Consider the following 16,235-nt stretch of genomic DNA (forward strand, 5'->3'; position numbering starts at 1 on the left):
TTAAGCATGCTGTAGAAAAAGAATTTGAATTGAAAATCAAGTGCTTGCGCACTGATAATGGTGGGGAATATCTTTCAAATGATTTTATGGAATACTGTAAGGAGCATGGGATTCAGCGTCAATTGACTTGTCCAGAAATCCCGCAACAAAATGGGGTGGCTGAGCGTAAATTAGTTCATCTTACATCAGTTTGCTTGTCTTGGATGCATGCGAGGAGTCTTCCAAGAGAGTTATGGGCGTTAGCTTTTCAAACAGCTTGCCATGTTGTAAATCGGCTACCTCCATGGCCGGGGACAAAATCATCACCATTCGAGCTGATTTATCATCGTAAACCCAATGTGAGTTATTTTCGTATTTTTGGGTCTATTTGTTACGTTCATGTACTGAAACATAATCGAACTAAACTTGACCCAAAGGCCAAAAAAATGCATTTTTGTTGGCTATGATACTCATAGAAAGGGTTGGAGATGTATGGATTTGGAAACAAAGATGGTTATTGTGTCTCGTGATGTGGTGTTTGATGAAATTTCAAGTTACAGAGACGATGCAGATAACAACAAAAGTACAACTACTGTTGCACTTTTTCCTGGCGATTCTACATTAGGGAGAAAAGAATTTCCAATTGCGACAGACATTCAAGCTGAAGAGAACAGAAAAGCCACTACAAATCTTTAAGTTCCCACAAGAAAAAAATCTCAAAGACAGAAAAAGTTACTTGGTCATTTGTCTGATTTTGTAGTTGACATTAATCAATTTTCTATTTTGTCATGTTTTTTTATGGGAGATACAAGTGAAAATGAGCCGAGATTGTACAGTGAAGCCAAAGGAATTTCAAAATGGGAAAATGCAATGATAGCACTCCGAAAAAATGACACCTGGGAGCTTGTACCAAAGCCTCATGATGCCGATTTAATTACTTGTAAGTGGGTTTACAAGGTGAAGAAAAAGGCTTATGGTAGAATTGATAGACACAAAGCTCGCCTTGTTGCTCGTGGGTTCTCTCAGCAATATGGTCGAGACTATGACGAGACTTTTAGTCCGGTCGCAAGGATGGTAACATTGCGGACAATCATCTCTTTAGCTGCCAATAAAGGCCGGAAATTATGGCAGCTTGATATGAAAAATGCTTTCCTTTACGGAGAGTTGGATCGTGATATTTTTATGGAGCAGCCGCAAGGATTTACCTCTAAGGAATATCCTGATTACGTGTGCAGACTTAAGAAGGCATTATACGGACTCAAACAAGCTCCTCGTGCTTGGTTTGGTAAGATTGCTCAATATCTTAATTTTTGTGGTTTTAAGTGTTCATGTGCTGATCCGAGCTTATTTGTTAAGAAAACAACAACTGGATGCACCTTGCTCTTACTTTATGTTGATGACATGATTATTACTAGTGATGATAGTGTTGAAATCAGTAGTCTTCAAGATGCCCTGTCTATTCGTTTTCAAATGAAAAGATTAGGTGAAGCTGATTGTTTTCTGGGGTTAGAAATTAAGAAATGTGATGATGGTTATTTTCTATCTCAAAAAGGATATGCATCAAGTTTATTGAAGAGGTTTCGTATGGAGAATTCAAGAGAAAAAACTACTCCTATGGAACCAAATCTAAAATTAGCTAGAAATGAAGGGAAGCCACATGCAGATGCGACATTCTTTCGTCAACTTGTTAGTAGCTTATTCTACTTAACTATCACAAGGCCAGACATTGCCTTTTCAGTAGGAGTTGTGTCTCAATTTATGGATCAACCACATGAGTCTCATTTAATTGCAGCAAAAAGGATTCTTTGTTACATCAACGGCACTCTAAATTATGGATTAATGTATGAGAAGTCAAAGTCATTTTTATTGAGTGGTTTTGTAGATGTTGATTGGGCTGGTGACGTGAAAGATAGACACTCCACAACAGGTTTTTGTTTTACAACAGGCTCTGCTGCAATTTCATGGTGCAGTAAGAAGCAAAATACCGTTGCATTGTCAAGTTGTGAAACAGAATATGTAGCTACTACAATGGCTACTCAAGAATGCATGTGGCTCAGAAGGCTTATTCAAGAAATGGTGACTACTCTCAATCAGCCAACTCAAATCAATTGTGATAATGAAAGTGCAATAAAACTCGCTGGAAATCCGGTGTTTCATGCTCGTTCGAAACATATTGAAACTCATTATCACTTTGTTCGAGAGAAAGTGTTATCGCAGGATGTTGAATTGCTGAAAATACATACTAATGAGCAAGTTGCAGACATATTCACCAAGGCACTTGCCAAAGTGAAGTTTGAAGCCTTTCATAAGTCTCTCGGAGTGATCAAGAAATAAGCTTGCACTAAGAGAGGCTATCAAAATTAGTGCAACCTATTTTAAGATGGAATTCATCCTCATTAGTAGGAATAGTTATTTCAGTCGAGCTTTTGTAGGAATGGTTATTTAGGTAGAGTTTTCATAGGAGCTATTTATAGGATTTATTTTTGTTTAAATAGGAGCCCTTGGCTGAGTTAAACACAAGCCAAAGTAAACAGTCTATTATTTCAATTGTCCCTGTATTACCCTCCTTGAGTAATAATAGTTTCATATTTATTCACACCTTTGAGCGTGAGATATTGTGACACCGAGGGGTTACTGGTTGTTGGTGGATGAAAGTTCCACGTCGACTAATTTAGGAATAATCATGGGTTTATAATCAAAGAATACTCTCTCTCCATTTGAACGAGACCTTTGGGAGAAGCTCAAAGCAAAGTCATGAGAGCTTACACTCAGAGTGGACAATATCATAACATTGTGGAGAGTCGTGTTTATCTAATATGGTATCGAGTCATGCCCTAGACTTAGCCAGGCCAATAGAATTCTCAAATGTTGAACAAAGAACTCCAAAAGAAAAGGAGTCGAGGCTCTTCGAAGGCATAGTAAAAAATGACTTAAGACTACAAAAGAAAAGAAGTCGAGCCTCAATTAAGGAGGGAGGCGTACTTTGTTCGAGGGGAGGTCTTGGTAGATGAAAATCTCACATCGGCTAATTTAGGGAAGGATCATGGAACGATTAAGATCAAAAGTAAAGAAAAGTCGAACTCACGATTCGAATCACTCCACAAGAGGTTTGATCAACACTGCTGGAAGAACTCTAACATGCAACTCCTAAAACCACACGAAATTGCAACATGAAAAGTTTAGCTTTCAACAAATTTAAAAAGAACTCTATCCATTTTAGTCTTAAATATGATGTCTACAAGGAAAGAAAAGAAGGTCATTCGCCTAAACTCGTATAAATTTCCTTGAGAATGTAATCTAAGCCGGTTGAATTAGTAGGGAAGATGAGAAGATGAGAAAGTTAGAGCCATCAAAGAGTGAAAGTGAAGGGTCCCCTCCTCGGTAAAAGAAATGTGTTCCTTCCTTGGATTAGACAATTGTTAACGGTGATTCTTTGAAGGATTCTCGAAACGTGCAGGCTCATTGATAGAACTACTTAAGAAGTACCACAAGTGGAGTTCAACTTTGAAGTATCCAAAAGCCTTTGATGATTTAAAGAAAGCCATGATGGAAGGACCAATGTTAGGAATCACTAATGTAACAATTCGAAATTGAGACAGATGCATCGGATTTTATCCTTGGGGGAATTCTTTTACAAGACGAACATCCTATAGCCTACGAGAGTCGGAAGTTGAATGAGGCAAGCAAGAAAATATGCCACCACTAAAAAAGAAATGCTAATGGTGGTTCATTGTTTTCGGGTTTGGTGATAATACCTTATGGAGACCCATTCATCGTCAAAACGGACAACGGTTTAATATGTCTGTAACAACCCTAGTTGTCTATTAACCTAAAGTCGCTACCACATGCATGATGCAATACCCTAGTTGTCTATTTAAAATGACTCCATAAAACAACGCCATGGACTTACATGTTTAAGAAAATGTCTTTAAAACAATACAAAAGAAATATTAAATAAACAAAAGTAAATGTTAAATATAATCATACCCTATACTAACCTAAAGTTTAAGAAATTTAAATGCGTTTATCCTATGCATGTGTCATGGTCTTTACTCGTGATATCGTCATCAACCGTGCATGAGTGCCCTGCCTTTACCTAAAATATAGAAGTAGCATGTGGCTTAATATTTTAACAAATACTCAGTTAGTGACCCCACTATTGGGGTTAGGAAATGTAAAGTCATGCAACATGAATGAGACCTATCATTTTAAAGTTGTATTCCTGTACGTGACTGTCCAGGACATTGGATGTGTATTTACTATTCTACACATGCTCATATGTGTGAATATGGACCTATCAGTCAATTCGCACACCTCTTGGACCCCTTCTTGGTCGAGCTAGCATTCTCTAGCACTATTGTCGGACACCCAGAAGAAGTAGTAACCGTCGTAGTATTATGTTAAACATGACGATCATTTTCCTTTTCATAATGTACGCTTCCGTACTTATCATAAGGGAAAAATATCTCAATGCATGTGACATACAATAATGCTTAAGGTCCCAACATTTTCATGATAACCTTACGATATCATTTTACGACATAGCCTTTAAAACATATTTATAAATGAAAATATATATTTGTTATATTATTATATTCATTTGGTACCAGGTTATAGATGCTTTGAGCCAGAAGAACGAACATGCGGCTCTGTGCATGTTGACGCACCCAGTAATTTATGTGGGACAATATGAGAAGAGTTCAAAGAACATCTCCTTGAAGACCCAGCTGCCTAAGCTAGTGTAAAGTTGTTTAAAAATGAAAATATCCATAAATTCTTAGTAGAAAATGATCTAATCCTCATAAAAGTGAATAAGTCATATGTTCATTGCGTAGAGAACTTGAGAAGACCCCTACAGAAAGAATGTCACGACATCCCATGAGTTGGCCATAACGAATGGCTGCAGACATATGCTCAGAAAGGATATTACTGGCCGAACCTTCGAGATGAGTCATGTCGTTTACGAAAACCTGTTTCATCTATCAACAGGACAACGAAGTCGAGAGAGCAAAGATCATAGGATTGTTGGAACCGTTATTAGCCCGCCCCCCTTCGAGACCGTGGGAAAGTTTTTCTCTCGACTTTATCACCCATCTGCCCAAAGTTATAAAATTTGAATCCATCGTTGTGATCATCGACATATTCTCATAGTATGCAACTTTCATCCCGACACCCAAGTCATGCTCGGTCGAATTGATCGCCCAACTATTCTTCAAAAATGTGGTTAAACTATGGGGTCCACCCACGAGCATTATCACCGACCACGATGGAAGATTCATGGGTACTTTCGTGATGGAGCTGTTTAAGTTGCTAGGATCAAACTTAAAAATCTCTTCCAGGTACCATCCTCAGACGGATGGACAAACAGAATTATTGAACCACAAGCTTACGCATCACTTTATCGACGTGCGTCAAAAGAATTGGGCTCAAAATGCTTGATGTTGAAGCTAAGCTTCAGCTGCCAACAAAGTTCGTCGACTGGAAAAATGCCCGTTCGAAATAGTTGTGGTAAACAACCACTTATGCTGCACGTCATTGATCACTCGTATGCCAAAAATGAACGAATGAAGAAGTAGATAGATTTAAAATGCAGGCCACTAGAGTTTTAAGCTGGTGACCGAGTTTTGATCAAATTGAGACGAGAACAATTTGAATTTCGAGATAATAGAGATCAAAGACTGATGGGAAATACGTCATGTCATCCATGTAAGTAGTTTAAAAGTGTACCATCTCTATGAGGAAGACCATGGACGCAATGAAGTAACACACCCTTCAGTCACAATGAAAAATACTACTGAGAAAGACATAGAAGAGATACTCGTTGAACAAACGTGTTGTGTCGGTAAACCACGACGGAACGTCCAGGATTTTTCAGTGAAATGGTAGGGGCTGCTTGATGCTCTAACCCCTTGAACTATTCAACTAAACTGTTGATAAGGTTGGCTCCTCCGCAATGATATACCACCGATGGCTTCAACCTGGCTCTGATACCACTTGTTGTCTTTCGATAATCGGCCAGTGAAATCGGGTGAGAGGAAATCGATTAACGGGAAGTTGTTGGAAGAAAATAAAAATGCGAAAAATAACAAAGAGAGAATTGCTGAAGACTTTTGCTTAAAATGAGATGATGAAATCTTCGGAACAAATTTACCTATTTAAATATCTAACTTATCCTAACAAGGGCGGGAGAGTGGCAACTAAATCTATGCGACTTCCTACAAAATTGCCATCTAAAAATTTGGTAATCCATTCGACGTGTTTGTCAAACGAAGGTATTTAAGAGATAAACAAGAAAACCTCATATTTTATCTAACAATACTCACCTAAAACTAGAGCCTTTAGAATGCACCATATTAGTATTAACGGTTGTGGACAAGATGTTTTTGGTCATTCAAAGAGTCAAGGCAGGTACTGTGATCGTTTTAAGAAGAATTCTGGAGGTAAGCTAATTGTCTTGAGTATGCAAGACTTTGATATCATCTTAGAGATGAATTGGCTAGGAGAGAACCGTACCTTGATAGATTGTAATGTTAGACAACACTCATACAAGGAAGAGACAACACACAGAGACAACAGACAGAGACAACAAACAAAAACCAACTTCGGTTATCTTTCTTCAACTTGCTGTACACCTATATAGACAGCAGAAAAAAAACTAAACACAGGAGAAAAATAACTACCGATAACCTACACAACAACCGATAATAACCTACACTAACTACCCTTGCTATTTATCCACAAATACTAAAACTGTAATACAAGATTAAATAAACTAACAATGGGGATCTATTAAGAATGTAGACAGCTGTCTTCACTGCTTTTGCCCAGAAATACATCCGCAAATTCTTGCACTTCAACATACTTCGCACCATTGCAATAACAGTTTGGTTTCGTCATTCAATCACACCATTTTGTTGCGGAGAATAGGGTGCTGTTAAATATCTTCTAATCCCACTGCTCTCACAATATTCTTTGAACTCAATACTTGTAAATTCTCCACCTCTATCGGTTCTAAGCACTTGCAATTTCTTTCCGGATACAGTTTCAATTTTATTTTTTACACGTTTGAATCCCAAGAATGCATCAGATTTATTTTTGAGCAATTCAATCCATATATATCTGCTAAAATCATCTACTAACAGCAAAAAGAATTTATTACCTCCTTAAGTTGTTGGAGTAATTGGACCACACAAATCACCATGCACAAATTGCATAACACTAACGACTCGAAAAATCGCTTATTGTGGGAATGGTGTTCTTCGTTGTTTAGTGATTACACAACTATCACAAACTTGTTTGATCCTTTCAACATGTGGAATTCCTTTCACCATCAGTTTCGTAGACAGATTTCTTAAAGCCTCAAAATTCAAATGTCCATATCTAGCATGCCACAACCAAGAGTCTTCAGACAACTTACCAAGTAGACATGTTGGTTTCGTTGTTTTTAGGCTAATTGTATATAGCCTATTTCTTGACCGCTTCACTTTTGCCAAGAACTCCTTTGCCTTTGTGAAAATGACAAGTAAACCATGTTCGATCTCAACTTTACAGCCCTGTTCATCCAATTGTCCTAAACTTATAATGTTACTTTTAAGTTTAGGAATGAAATATACATTGAAGAAGATACAGTGATCTCCATTTTCACATTGCAACATCACATCTCCACGTCCTTTTATCTCTACAAGTGATCCATCTCCGAACTTCACCGTGCCGGTCACTGACTCGTTCAATTCCGAGAACCAACTTCGACAACCAGTCATGTGATTGCTGGCTCCCGTATCTAGGAACCAAATGTTGTTTACCTTCTCAATTTCTTCCGGGACAACCTTCTCTTCATAAAGAGCCATCTCCGTCAACTCTGGTGAACCGAGAGTTCGGACTTCACAAACTTGTGCTGTAAGTAAGGCTGGCTCATCCTCATCACTTTGCGTCTCAGCCAAGTGCGCCTGATCCTCCCATTTCTTCGATCTACAGTCGGATGCATAATGGCCAATCTTTTGGCAATTATAACACTTCACCTTCCGACATTCTGAGGCATAGTGGCCTAGGCCTTGACAATTGTAGCATCTTACCTTGCTCTTGTCAGCCTTCTTCTCTTGATGAAACGAGTCGTTTCCACGACCATGGCCTCTCCCTTTCCAGCGACCACTGCGACCTCGCCCTCGGCTATGGCCTCCATTGTCGCTACGTTTTTTCTCTTTCCATTCTCCTTGAGTCAATAAGACGTGCTCAACATTCTCTTTGTTGCCACCGATCCGTTCCTCGTATGCTTTAAGACGACCGATGACTTCCTCCATGGTCATCACCTTTAAATCGGCAAATTGCTCTATTGCCGATGCGATATGAAGAAACTTAGGAGGTACTGAGCGGAGGAATTTTTTCACCAAGTATGCCTCTTCAAACTTGTCTCCAAAAGTACGTATTTTATTAACGACTTCTGTCAACCTTGCTGCATAATCATCAATAGTCTCGGACTCCTTCATATTCATAATTTCAAACTCAATCTTCAGAGTTTGGATCTTTGCCTCCTTTACACGTTCAGCACCGAGATGAATAGTTTTTAGTGTCTGCCATGCTTCCTTTGCTGTCTCTTTCTCTGCTAACAAAAACAACATCTCCTCAGGGATTGCTTGATAGATAGCTGCTAAGGCCATTTGATCCTTCCTTTCATCAAGACTATCCAGAGGCTCAGTTGATTCGATTGCGTCCCACACCCCTTGAGCACGCAAATAGACCTTCATCTTCATAGCCCATGCTGCATAGTTGGTTCTCGATAACGTCGGGTATTGGAGTGTTACCAGACCTTCCTTTGTTGCAGACTTCGACGACTCTCCTCTCTCTCCAGTGTTGTTATTATTTCTCGGCATGATCTTTGGCATGTAACCACGCTCTGATACCAAATGTTAGAAAACACTCATACAACTAAGAGAGACAATAAACCAACTTTTTTTCATTATTCAACTTGTTACAGAATACATATATAGACAGAATAGTCACACTAACCGCTAGTAACTACCCTTAACCGCTAGTAACTACCCTTAACCGCTAATTACTTCCCTCAACTGACATACATTGAAATACAAACAGTAAATAAGATTAATTACGGTTAATACAAGATTAAATAAACTAACAATGAGTAAGTCAAGACTCAACGAAAGACTCAACCCCTTATGAATGAGGCAGAACTACTGAACCTATTGAAGAGTAAGAAAAGAGATGAATGAGACTTATGAACGAACCTTCTCTGATTTCACTCGTTTACTCTCCTGTAACAAAGATGAATAAGACAGAACAGTAAGGAAAGACGAAACGAAACTCAACATGAGAGTTCACTGGAAGGAAAGACTATCGAAGAATCAATTCGACTTAACTGTAAGTAAATCCGAAAGATTCCTTCTTGATCTTTCTCTTCTCCTCCTTATTCATTCTCGTTCACTGTCAGCCAATCCAAAACATTCTTGATCTTCTCCTTTCTTTCACTGTCTGTAAACTCCAACTCAACCTTAAAATGTTAGACAACACTCATACAAGGAAGAGACAACACACAGAGACAACAGACAGAGACAACAAACAAAAACCAACTTCGGTTATCTTTCTTCAACTTGCTGTACACCTATATAGACAGCAGAAAAAAAACTAAACACAGGAGAAAAATAACTACCGATAACCTACACAACAACCGATAATAACCTACACTAACTACCCTTGCTATTTATCCACAAATACTAAAACTGTAATACAAGATTAAATAAACTAACATGTAACGTCCGTGTGGTGACCTTCAAACCCTGATAGAGGAGAGCTTCACTTACAATGGGTTTAGGTTCAGAAGTATCTAGAGAGATTTATCACTGCTCTAAAGGTTAAAAAGCTGAATAGCCATGGTGCATAGGAATTTCTAGCCTGTGTGACGCATGTTAGTGATGCAAGAAGATTGTATCCTCAACGAGTGGCTAGAGAGTTCGAGGATGTGTATTTGGAGGAGCTACCAAGGTTGCTTCTAGTCAGAGAAGTTAACTTTAGGATGAAGCTTGAACTAGGATCAACCTTGAACTAAGAACCGTACCGATCTCCAAAGCACCTTATAAAATGACACCCACCAAACTAAAGCAACAGTTACATAAATTGCTAATAAAAGCATCACACAACCTAATGAACACCCATTTTGGGACGAGTTGGAAGAAGAAAGATGGATCTATGCATCCGTGCATAAATTATAGAGAGTTAAACAAGGTCACTCTCAAGAACACGTACATTTTTTCCATGAGAGATGATTTGTTTGACCAATTGTAGGGAGCTTCATAGTTCTCTAAGATAGACTTGAGGCCAAGTTATTATCAGATAAGGATTAGAGAGGAAGACGTACCAAAGATAACTTTCAAAAGCTGTTATTGGCATTATGAGCTTATAGTTATGTTATTCGACCTAACCAATGCCTCATGTAGTGTTTATGGAACTGATGAACTGAGTGTTCATGGACTTTCATGATACATTCATCATTGCCTTCATTGAAAGTATGATAGTGTACACTAGGATGGAGGCGGATTACGAGGAATCACCTAAAGAAGGTCTTGTTGGTGTTGAGAGCGCACTAGTTATACACCAAATTGTCGAAATGCGAGTTTTGACTTTAGTAGGTGACTTTCCTAGGACATGTAGTATCAAGAAATGAGGTTACAGTGGACCCAACTAAGATAGAGGTAGTCATGAGATGACCTAGGCCGACCTCGGTCACTAAATTAAAGAGTTTTTTGGGATTAGCAGGCTACTATAGGATATTTGTTCGACTTCTCCAAGATACGAGCAACACTGACCCAGTTCACTAAGAAGGGCAAGTATTTCTTATGGATAGCGACATGTACGCAAAGTTTTTTTAAGAACCTAAGAGAAAGTCGGTATTTGCACCAATACTCACAGTATTAGACAAAATATGTAATCTCATGGTGTTCAATGATACCTCAGAAAAAGGACTAGGTTGCATGTTGATACAGAAAACAAAGTGATTACCTATGCCTCTCAACCAATTTAAAGAATATCAATGCAACGTGATGCTCTCATTGGAGATATGATGACATTAATTGTATGGTAAGAAGGTATAGGTAATGCTATGATATTGACATCCTCTATCATCCAAGTAAAGTTAACGTTGTGGTTGACGTGTTGAGTAGAAAGACAACTCACTCTTATGTGCTGATCACGAATCAGAGAGAGTTGCGAAAAGAGATTTACAAAGTTGGGACTTAGATAGTTGCAAGAGGAGATTTAGCTCAATTGATAGTCCAATCCACACTTCATAAGCATATATAGATGCTCAGAAAATCGTACAAACTTCAACAAGATCTAGAAACAGTAGAAAATTGATATACTAGAGGGGTTTACAGTCCCATCGAATGATGGTTTGTTATGGCAAGGCCGTTTATGCATACCACGAGATGATAAAATCTTGAATGAGATTATGATTAAAGTCCATAACACATCATATACGTTATACAAAGATGTACCAAAATTTGAAGACATGTTACTTGTGGTAAGGAATGAAGGACGTAGCTGAGTATGTTAGCCGATATTTGACTTGTTAATAGGTATAGACACTGAGACAATGGCCTTCGGGGTTGTTGTAGTCGCTCAATGTCCCTTCGTGGAAGTGGGAGAACGTGTCTATGAAGTTCCTCTCAAATTTTCAAAGACCAAGAAGGGTTTCACAGTCATTTAGGTCATCGCCAATAGGTTGATCAAGGCAACTCACTTCATACTGACAAAGCCACATATCGAGTGGACATATGAGCATAGTTATATATAAAGAAGATAGTCTATTAGCATGGTGTTCTAGTTTTCATGGTGTCAAATTGAGATTCAAGGTTTACTTGGTACTTCCAGAAGAGTTTGCACAAGGCTGATGAGTACACAAATCAAGTTTAGTATGGTATTCCATTCATAGGCAAATGGGTTGACGAAGAGGTTGAACCAAATAACAGAGGACATGTAGTAAAGATCTCGCACGTTATTGGGATGAAAACTTTCATCTAATAGTATAATAACAATTAATCGGCAACCATCCATATGGTACCATTTGAGGCTTTATATGACCGTTAGTGTTGGTATGCTATTTTCTAGGAAGAGGTGGACAAACAACAACTTCTAGGATTAGAATTAGTTCATATTACTAATGCAGCAATACAGAAGATCAGATAGAGAATATATACTACATAAAGACGACAGAAAAGCTACGCAGACTTTTGCAAGAAGGGCCTCAAGTTTTTCGTGGGTGAACGTTTTCCTAACCATTGCTTCTATGAGAGGGATGTTGAGATTCAAGAAGAAGAGCAACATGAACCCGAGATTCTTAGGCTCCTTTGAGATCTTAGATAGGATTGGGCCAGTGCCGTATAAACTGGTGTTGCCACTCACCTTCGCTATCATGCATATTTCATGTAGTTAATTCCTACGCCCTCTAAATGAGCCTAGTTCTTCAAAATTATAGGTTTAATAATTCCTAGTTCTTAAAAATTAAAGAGTTATAGTTAATTCCTCCGCCCTCTAAATGAGCTCCCCAACAAGTTTAATAAGGGTTGAAGAGCTAAAAATGACCCAAACAAGTTCCCCATTTCAACTAGTCATGATAGTAAAGAAAGATATTTTTGAAAAACTAATTGGACTCTACGAGCAATATCATCTCTCCAAACCAATCCAATCCGATTGTTCGTCACTCGAGCAATTTTCATGAAGACTACAAATGCTAAAGAGTTCAGGAATGATGGTAATTGAAGGAAGTTCTAATTGGGTCCGTTTTTTATGAATTCGAGGGAAACTCCAAATTCTTCATCCACGATCTATGAAGCTTCAATCGAAGGATATCATTAGTTTTGTGGTAATGAGAGGAGTAGGTTTATGAAGAAATAGTGAGCTGAAGAAGCTTGTATCGAGTTGCCCAATAAGCCTTAATTCTGCGTGAAAATGGGTAAGAGATCCGAGAACTTCAAGCTCAAAATTAACAGCCGACACGTAAATTTGTCCTTCCAAAACCATTTCTTAAGCTTGAGGGGAAGAAGATGAGAAGAGATCTCACTAAAGAATCAAGACCAGATAATGTCCAAACGTCCCAACCAATAAAAAGTTTTTAAATTTGTACTCTGATGTAGGATCTCACAAATCCACACTCTTCGGAGCCGAGTGTTCTCGTTGGCACTCGTTCCCTTCTCCAATCGATGTGAGACCCTCCAAATCTATCCCCTCCAGGGCCCAACCAATGAAAAGTTTAAATTTTTACACCGATATGGGATCTCACAAATCCACCACTCTTCAAGACCCAGTGTTCTCGTTGATACTCGTTCCCTTCTCCAATCGATGTGGGACCCTCCAAATCTATTCCCTTTGGGGGCGAGCGTCCTTGCTAGGACATCGTCCGATATCTGGCTTTGTTACCATTTGTAATGGTCCATACCCACCGCTAGTAGATATTGTCCTCTTTGGGCTTTCGTTTCGGGCTTCCCCTCAAGGTTTTTAGAACGCGTCTGCTAGGGAGAGATTTTCACACCCTTATAAAGAATGTTTCACTCTCCTCCCCAACCGATGTGGGACCTCACAACTTTGGTTGTGGTTTAAATTGGGAAAGCTCAATGGCTACACTTAAGACACATGCGTGAGGCAACCGCACGTGGTTAAACATGTAGAACCCTCCTTGGCCACGTGTAGGGTTCGTAAGTAGGTTGAATTTTCTACCATTTAACCTCTGTTTGACTGTTTTTCGATCCAATTTTGATGTTAATCATAATATGACTTGAATTAGAACTAGTTTGAGGAATTTATGGAGATTTGGTGCATCAAACGAGTGGAAACAAGATCAACTAAGACACACATGATCAAGTAGCCGTTTGAAATTCTTTTGAACCGTACTTGTGAGGATTGTTAGGATATGCTAGCACCAACTACCTTATGTAGTTAGAAAATGGATGATCATGGCATTGGATGAGTTGAATTATGAGAATAATATATATACGTTGTCTACAAATGACTAGAATGCCCCTATAAAGAAATTTTAGAACGTTATGTTATATAAGATTTTTTTTTTTTTTTTTTTTTTTTTTTTTTTTTTTTTTTTTNTTTTTTTTTTTTTTTTTTTTTTTTTTTTTTTTTTTTCTAGGACTTTGATATGAGTTTAAGAACGATACTCTAGGTGATAGACTTATTTAAGAATAGCTAGTACAATTTCACGAAGATCAATGTTAAAATGCTTCTAGTAGACCAAGCACTTCAAGATCGTGAGAAGCAATTAGAAAGCTGAATTCTAGTGCTCCCATAACTAGACTAGCTCTAAGAGCTAATCTCGAGAGTCTTGGGATGAGAGTCCAAGATATAAATCGTCAAGATGCCCTACAAACCTAGTTAACCTCCACAACACACATAAAAGATTGAGACAACTTTTTAGGCATGCTAGTAGCTGAGAATGATATCACTAGAGCTAGACTGTTTCCTATTTCCTACTATACAATATTAACGCTATTAAGTGACCTAAACTTAACCTAATAGTACTCCTGTCGAGCGATAGACATTTAGAAACTCGTATATTGAGCTTGACCCAGATTGATCAAATAAGAAAGTTTGTCGAGGTGATTTTAGGTGCCTCTATTGTGTGTGAAAATGGACAAGGGTCTTCTGAACAGGGTCATTGCTTTGTAAACTCATACTTAGAGGGGACGAGGGACCACACAGGTAAACTCAGTAGTTGGTTGGCACACGGAGTCGCTCCCCTAGATTCAATGTTTATGGTTTTGTGGAAGGGTTGCCAGTTAACCTTACACATATCATGTTTAGGAGAGATACTGTCCAGTAAGAGATGATATGCTAAGTTCGCGCCTCCCAAGTCTTGGATATCGATGATTCACTTCTATAGTAATGTAAGCTAAGCTAAGTCTGAAAAAAAAAATGTTAGTTCACTCTAGAACTTAGATATGTCGTCCAATAGATATGCAACGTCAGAATGAGTGAACAACTCTCATACTTCCATTTGATTTGATGTAAAAAAGAGAACGAATCCAGATCTCGATTGGGTTTGTGACATACATGGAAAGCACTTGAAACTTTAGGTTCTCCCAGAAGCTCAGATAATTATAGAACTTGGGTCCAAACTTCCTAGAGCCTAGATGAAAACCCGTGGTAACATATTAGGTCGAGGATGCGATTAGCGCTTACAAGTAGGTTGTTTATTGAGAATGTTTATACTCACGAGGTATAAACTTTATTTTTTAAGTGACTGTTGATTGCTGGTCGAAGTGGGAGAACGTTTGCGAGTTGCACGGTCATAAAGAAGGATCGTCTTGAGACTTCAGTCCTTATGTGTTAGGGGTTGTCGTCTTGAGACTCTACTATTGGTTGGACATGTTTTACGCTTCGTTCTTTAACTCGTTCGTATGTAATTACTTGTATATTCTTTACCTTAGATTTAAGAACAAATGTTCTATTCTTTACCTTTGTTTAGTTTACTTAAGCTTCTACCGATAGAAAGTTCATAATCGGCAGGAATATATAAACGATCCAGTTGTATTTATGTCGGTCAAACTATCAACGATCGATCAGTAAATTTTTTTTGGACCAATTTAAAGATTTTATTAATGAAGAATAGACGTTAATTCATCCGAACCATATTTTCTTTAGAATTTTCAAGCCTTCAAATTTTGGAAAGGTAATAGATAGAGCGTGGAAGGAGAAGAATCTTTTGACTTTGAAAATAATAATACGACATTTAAGATAGTTTAAATAAGAAATTTGGATTTATGGTCAAAACTATTATAACTTTACCTTTCATTTCACTTCTTCACAAAAAATTTACAAAAGTGACCCATTAACAATCTGTTCAGGCATAACTTAGTAGATATGACATAAATTGTTATTTAGAGGTCAATAGTTCAAATTCCTAACCCACGAAAGATGGGTTTAAGTCTTTGATATCTTAGTTAATGGTACATACCTCAATCATTTGAGTTAGAGATTCAAATCGACGACCTCGCACCTCACTGTAAAAGAGAGAAATTTTCATCATTTAGTTAGGGATGAGACTCCTTCGTTTGAATATTTCTTGTCTGCTTGCTTCGCTCCTTCCTTCCCCTCGTCTGAGATTACCTTTTTGATAGGAGTAGGTACTTGCTGCTCGTCAAAACCATAGCTTACTGTCTACTAAACGAGCCTTCACTACCCACTCCACTCGACCTTTGAAGAGAATTGGGTTAAAAAATAAGAATAGAAGCCATAGCTTGCTATCT

Source organism: Cucurbita pepo, chromosome LG09 (assembly GCF_002806865.2).
Source record: "Cucurbita pepo subsp. pepo cultivar mu-cu-16 chromosome LG09, ASM280686v2, whole genome shotgun sequence".
Taxonomy (NCBI): domain Eukaryota; kingdom Viridiplantae; phylum Streptophyta; class Magnoliopsida; order Cucurbitales; family Cucurbitaceae; genus Cucurbita; species Cucurbita pepo.